Below are 7,570 nucleotides of genomic sequence, written 5' to 3' on the forward strand. Positions count from 1 at the left end.
TTAAGTTATTTCCTGGTAAGCTAAGGTCCAGATGGTTTGGACTGTATGTTGTTACTAATTATTCTCATGGCGCAGTTGATATGTCTAGTCTCAGGGATGGGACAACTTCGGAAGTAAACGGCCACCGGTTGAACCATACTACGAAATCATAGCTTATGTGGATATGGATGTGCAAGAATTTCGTAATTATCTCCCTCTGGAGGAGTAACATAATTGGAATACCAAGTCGGGTTGAGGACATTAAACTAAGCGCTACATGGGAGGCAACCCATAGGTTTTGTATCTAAATCCCTCTATTTATTTAGCTTTTCTTAGTTTTTCATATCATATCTTGCATTCCCATCTTAGATTTTACAAAGTCCTATATATATAATGAAAGCTTTGACGAATTCTCGTCAGAAAATTCTGACTGCGCGCTTGTCACGAAAACAACTCTCGAGATTTCATACGGAGTCCGATTTGAGTGGTTGACCCCAACTTTTAAAAAGGACAGACTAACCTTTATTTTACCAAAAGAAAATCTGAATTCAGAGTCTGTTAAGTTGGAGCGATAGGCCTGGACATTTGAGTTTCGGTATTTTTTTTCCAGCATTTTTTCAGATTGCATGTCTGTCAGTCCAGAGGCCATAAATTTTAGAACGTTTATAGAAACATTGTGCCCTTTTGAAACCTCATAGAGAAGGCGTAGGCGAACAACTTTCATTTAGGATGTTTTTCCTAGTTCCTTACCCATTTGTACAGTTTTCGAGATTTTCCAGGTTATTACATCAGGAATCAGAATTTTCGGTTTTGAACATTGAGGACAATGTTGAGTTTTAGTATCGGAGAGTACTCAAGCATGTTTAGTGTGCATATATATAAAAAAATAATCATAATCTTTGATTTATTGCATTATTGAGACTTCATCTTTTGAAGTTAATTATGAGCTATCTAGGATGACACTTTAAACCTTTTTAGGTTGAAACGGTTCTTAAGGATATGGATTGAGTCCCACTTTATCGTTGTACAATCCTTAATTATATATACGTTCATAATTGAATGTGAAACTCAGATGCTAGCAATAGCATGGTAGTCGCTTGAAAGATTCGTCAACGCAATTTATCATTACTAAATCACTTTCTTTTTATTTTTGCAGTTATATGTTTCTCTAAGTGATTTGGCGGGATCCTAGTAATGCCATGGATGTTGTAGCAAGGTAATCATTGGTTGAGTTTATAAAATCCCCATAGACAATTGTCTTACACTCATAAAGAGTGAGCCAAAAATTAAAAATCTATATAAGGCTCCTTTTCATACATCGACATTTAAAATAAATAAATGAATACAAAGAGAAGATTCTCCCTGTCTTCGTCGCCTAAACGAGCGTGGAACGTAGGATCCATGGGAATTAATCATGTAATCGATGAAATGACTGAAACCTATCATCATTATATAGCAAGTCAAAAATACTACTGATGAGGTTCTCAACACTTGGATAGCAGTATGTGTGAAAGGTTTTCCCTGTCTCCGTCGCCTAAACAAGCGTGGAATGCAAGATCCAAGGGAACTATCACATCTTTGCTGAAAATAAACATGCACTTAGAGTATCAAATCATGTTATCGGTTTAAATGGGTGCTTATCTCAACTATAAGTAAAGAATCCCTTGACGACATTCATACAAGTATTGTGGGTAATATCTTTCACCTTAGTCAACATTTGCACACTTCACTATTCTATTTTCATTCTCTTATATATCCATGTGATTTTAGTTGCGTGTGTTGCGGAAAAATGTTGAGAAACATTGCAACAAATACGATGACTATCTTAGTATAGTTATGCAATCAGGTTGAATGACATACGCAAGTAATTGCTTGTGTGTGATGATTGGGATGTATGTGGGGTGTTTGCGTCTAAAGAACATATATTAGCTACTAATTTGTGTCTATCCTTAGTGGTTATTCCAAGGTGAGAAATTGGAGTTGGTTTTGTGGGTATACCTCTTGTAAACCCTCACGAGACTATACTCGTCCACTATGGACACCTAGGGGTTTAAAGACATGTTGCATTAGCTAAGTGTAACCATATTCTCAACAAAATGGAGTTGTTGTATTTATGATTAGTTAATTTTAGTTTTCTCGGGGACTAGCAAAAGATAATTGTGGGGGAATTTGATAAATGCGTAATTCATTTGATTTTAGTGTCCATTCCATACTTTTTTTAGCTATTATTCTTGCATGTATTCGTATTATTACTCTTGTTTTCTCTTATTTATCTTTATTAGGTGAATCATCCAAAAAGGAACTAAAAGATGCTGAAAATAGCTAAGGAGAGAAGTATTCCAAGTATCCAACTGCTCAAATCGAAGAGAAATGAAAGAAGTGCGACGAAAAGGGGTAAAACGCTCAAAATCAAGAAACGGTCCAAAGACCAAGACTAAATCATTCAAATTCAGGATTTCTCATCACCAAATCGATGAGAATTTAAAGAGGAAAATAATTCAAAAATAATGAGGTCATTCCGAGTTTGTACGAAGAAGTTGTGGGCAAAAAAAGCTTTTTATCGAATACCGAAGACAGGAAAAGTATGCAAACGGGTATTCATACGGATTTTCAGTATGCAAACGGGTATGCATACTTATTTCCCTGGATTTAACTGAAATTTAACTATGCAAACGGGTATCCATACTGTTGAAGGCCAAAATTCACGATTAGGGTCTTTATTTCGTATTTTCGGGTCGGGTTCTTGAACCGATCTAGATACTTGAAGGTCAAGCAATGTAAACCAATATAAAGAGGTATTAGATCATGTATGAGATATCATTAAGGGATCACGAAATTGTAAAGTCTTGGAGAAAAGAAACAACACACGGAATGAAAACTAGGGTTTCAGAGCGGTTTTTCAATCGTAACGATATCTCTAAACTTTTCTTATATGTTTACCATGGATGTTTATACATCCATGAGTAGATAAAAATCTATTGATTGAGAATGATTTGTAAACAAGATTTGGGTTATTATATTTATTTACTTTGAAGTTCTTCATACGATTATCGCTTGTTTATACTATATCGAATATTTATGATTAATTGATGGATTGTTTAGGTGGCCAAATAAATTGATTTGTTGATTAAATCTATTGATAGTATTGAGTTAGGAGATAAGTAATCGTCGAATAACTTGTACACAAGTAGAGAACACGAGACCTTGCAGATGGATTCTGTGGAGCGAGTGTGTGTGTAAACAACACTAAAGTGGACCTTGATCCAAGAGTCTAACTAGTAGGATCAACCTATAAATTCATAAAAGATAAATCATTCGACCAAGTTACACCTTGAGTGATCTACTACTAGGTGGTTTAGATGAATATAATATGATAGGCGAGAACTTCCATATCCAGTGATATAAGGAATTTAGGGAATAACACTGATCTAGCTGTTATTCCCCAGTTGGTGATAATCTATGATTAACGACAAGTAGGAAAGTATAATAACTCATTGACGAAGAAGGATTCCTCGATCACTTCTCTTTATTGCTTACAACTCAACTTTATTTGCTTTGATTATTTTATTTTGTTTAAAATCTGAAGCAACCCCCCCCCCCTTTGTGACACTTTGACAACTAAAACTCACTGCTCTTCGCGGGAACGATTCTTACTTCCATTATATTACCAGTTAATTGTGTGGAAATAAGTTATTCAATTTGATTGCACTTACGACAGCCACCACCTATGTATCTTAAATTTGAGAGTGTCCTGAGTGGGTTATGAAATGGTGATTATAACACAAGAGGAAAATCCCAGGTCCAGTAAAAGAGGTTCTATTCAAGCATCTAAAAATTGGCTGGCCCTATTCAACAACTCTATAATGTTTTAATTACAACAACAAAATGAAAAGAAAAAAAACACATTAAGATGTGAAGTCCAAAGTCAAACCCAGCAATCGAATAATACAATTGTGTGAGACTTATTTCTAAAGGTTCGAAACTCATCACCTCACCACGGTATCTCTAGTCAATTCACAAGCAAGCAATGTACTGATGACATTTCATTGAAGAATACCAAGAAACTAAAATGCAATGTGTCTCAGTAAAACAAGCTTATCATTCTAACTAATAATAAGTTAAATAAAACAAAAATGCGAGCTCCCCGGCAATACAGAGAGCTTGATTGCAACGCTCCACATAAAGTACTATATTTCCTAACCAAACAACACAAATAAATCTTGTTTCTCAATTGAAACCGATCTCCCATATGGAAGCCACAGATTAAATCGCATTTTAAAAGGCACAAAACAACTATTGTACAAACTATATTCTTTTGGATGTTGGAAGATAAAGAGGTAGGCAGTGACCAATACACAAATAGTTACATTTAGGGGCCAGTTAAACAAGCATACAAACATGCATTCCTTCGTTAAGTTATCTAATTGTTTTATATCATGCGTAGTCGGACACTAGAAGATTTCAAGTAAGCCTGAGCTCCTATGACTTAATTTACTGCCACACTTGTTCTATTATAAAATGTAATTACATTTTTCATAGTAGTAAACAAAAGAACCACAAGAAACTCTATCTCATCCTTTACGTCCTAGTTCCAATCAATTACATAAAATACAGAACTCAAAATGTAAATCCAATGATCCAATCCACAAAAAATTTACATGACACAATATCTAGCCAACATTCCCATTGCTTTCTCATTTCCTTTCACTTGCCTCCTAGTTCCACATGTCTAATCCTTTACGTCCTAGTTACAATCAATTACATAAAATACAAAATTCAAAATGTAATTCCAATGATCCAATCCACAAAAAAATTTACAGGACACAATACCTAGCCAACATTCCTATTGCTTTCTCATTTTCTTTCACTTGCCTCCTAGTTCCACATGTCTAATCTAGATAATTTGAAGTGTTCTAAGAATTAATAAATAAAAGTAGTGTTTAATCACTAAGATCCAACCCAAAATACATATCAAATTCCACAAATCTTAGTAAAGAAATAAATACATAATTTGAATTATTACTTACATTCTCTGGAGTGACCTCGGACTGATCCATCTAAATTCTTCTTCAATATCACCACTTGATCAGCTAAGCAGATCAAGACAAACTAAGAATTCAACCTATAAATTTGATCAAACATAAGAAAATTATTCAAATAATAATTAGTATTTTAAGCAATTGAGCTTTGAAACATTTTATATTGAAATTCACAAATACGAAGTGAACAGTAAAATCAAAACCTAAAAGCATAACAAACAAGGGTTTTCAAAAGCCAAACCTCACAATTGTTGTATGAACATCATCAAATCCGACTAGTGCTTGAAGGATTCAAAACCTTGTTTCTCTAATTTCCTAAACTAAAACATATAACACGAACAAGTGCCGATGATGCCAGATTTAGGATTGTTGAATCTAATGCTAACTAGTACTCAAGATTTGGTGTTGAAGATGGAGATTGAATCGATTTATATTTTCTTAAACTCAATTTACGAATTGTGAATCCGCTGATTTATATGAAAATTAGTTGAGATTCAGATTTGGTTTTACGTTTCTCTCTCAACGAAACAATATTCATTTTTCAGAAACAAATTTGTCGTCAGAGAAGAATGAATAAAAGGGTTATTTTTGTCATCAGAAATATTCGATTAGACTGAATCGTTTAAAAAAGGACTAACCCATTTTAGATTTGGTAAATTAGGACTTCCGAGTAAGAGGCTTTAGCTGACAGGACTAAACTGTCTAAAGCACAGTAAAAATGGGACCAATTGTTAATTTCTACTTTAAAATATGGAAGATATCTGTATAACCTTTCTGGTTTACAATTTAATCCAAATATTTACAGTTTAGTCCAAAGCGGCTCATGATGATCTTGTTCGAGATATTATTGCTGACATCTGCTACAAAGCTGGTGTGCCTGCGCGCAAGGAAGTCTCTCTTGGTTTTCTGATAGATGACGACAGGGATTTGAGGCCTGCTGACATCCTTGTTCTCAACTGGGAGAATGGGCAAGACGTTTGCATGGATGTCACAGGTGTTTCACCCTTCATTAGTGAAGGCGTTCGCTCTTTCGTCCCAGGAAAAGCTATTTCTAGTGTCGTTTCACGAAAACACATTAGATACTTGGATAAGTGCGTTTCACACGGATATGGTCTTGGTGTCCTAGATTTTTCTACTTTGGGTGAACTTGGTGAAGATACTTTGTGTTTTTTCAAGCGTCTGAAGAATTGTTTAGTTAACAACGACGTTAGTAGTGGCTTGGGTAGTTTAATTTTTCATAGATTAGGCATTGCTATTCAGAAAGGAGTTGGAGCCCAGCTTGTGGCTAGATTACCAACCAAAAGCTTTGTATGATTTTACTCTAAATTTATTAGTCATATTATTAAAATTATTATGGATATAAAATTAATTAAAAAACAATTTATTTTTCGAACCATTTGTCCAAAATTTGCAAACTTTATATATTCGGAAAGCTCTTTCCGAGATCTACAAAAAGAGTACCCGACTATATAATTTTCATTTTTAAGAAAATCTTAGTTTACACTGGTGTACAAAGTACAAACATGTGCACATTTACAAAAATCCAGAAATCCAAAGACAAGACAAAGTGCACCAATGGTCCACCAAAACACCACTAACAAGCATGCTATTAAAATCTAACACATAGCAAGCATGCTATTGAAATTAGAAAATTCAGAAAATCGTCCATCTACACAACTTGTGCATTGTTCTTCTCCATTTTCTTAAGCTCCCTTGAAAGTACCTAAACACAAAGCAAGCATGCTATTAAAATCTTTTCATGATATTGAAAAATAACAACTTAGGGTTCCGTTAAGAATTAATTTTTTATATTTTTAAGAGAGCATAATGTTGTACAGTTACATACACACCTACAAAAATATAACATACCCACGACCATATATTATAATGGTGTACAACTATCTATACACAAAAAAAAAATCCAACTAATCCAACATCCATACACATAAACATGTCACATATATCATTGAGATTACAATGGAAAATATTTTAAACCCGCAGAACGAGTTCAAAAATGAATTCGCAGCATCCTAACTGTCGGATGATGGAGATCAAACAATCATTAAAATGTGGACTTAACCACAGTTATATCCGATTTTTAATAACATACATCGTATCTTCCCACCTAAATAATCGCACATATCTAATACCCAGATTTTCCTACTTCTTTCTCACAATAGGATTCTTCATGTCTCCATTTAAAAAAAAAACCTAGAGTTTCTATCTATCAGCAGTTCTTATTTCCAACTGATAGAATATACAGAATATATTTTTTTTGTGATGAGAGCGCGAAATCAGCAGACATAAAACCATGAAAATTTGATAGATGATAGCTATATAAACTAACAATCAATCGAGGAAAAGAAAGCATATGCAGGCAACTTGAGGGGAAGGAAACTAAGAATCTATTAAAGATAATTACAAACTACTGATCACAAATGCAAGATCATTGTATTTATGCAACAGTCCAACTGATCATCGTTTTGTACCAAGTGCTTCTAGGCAACTAGAGGGCAAGGAAACAACCCCCACTAAGTCATCACCACTGCCTT

The sequence above is a fragment of the Papaver somniferum genome, chromosome 4 (genome assembly GCF_003573695.1).
Source record: "Papaver somniferum cultivar HN1 chromosome 4, ASM357369v1, whole genome shotgun sequence".
In the NCBI taxonomy this organism is placed as follows: Eukaryota; Viridiplantae; Streptophyta; class Magnoliopsida; order Ranunculales; family Papaveraceae; genus Papaver; species Papaver somniferum.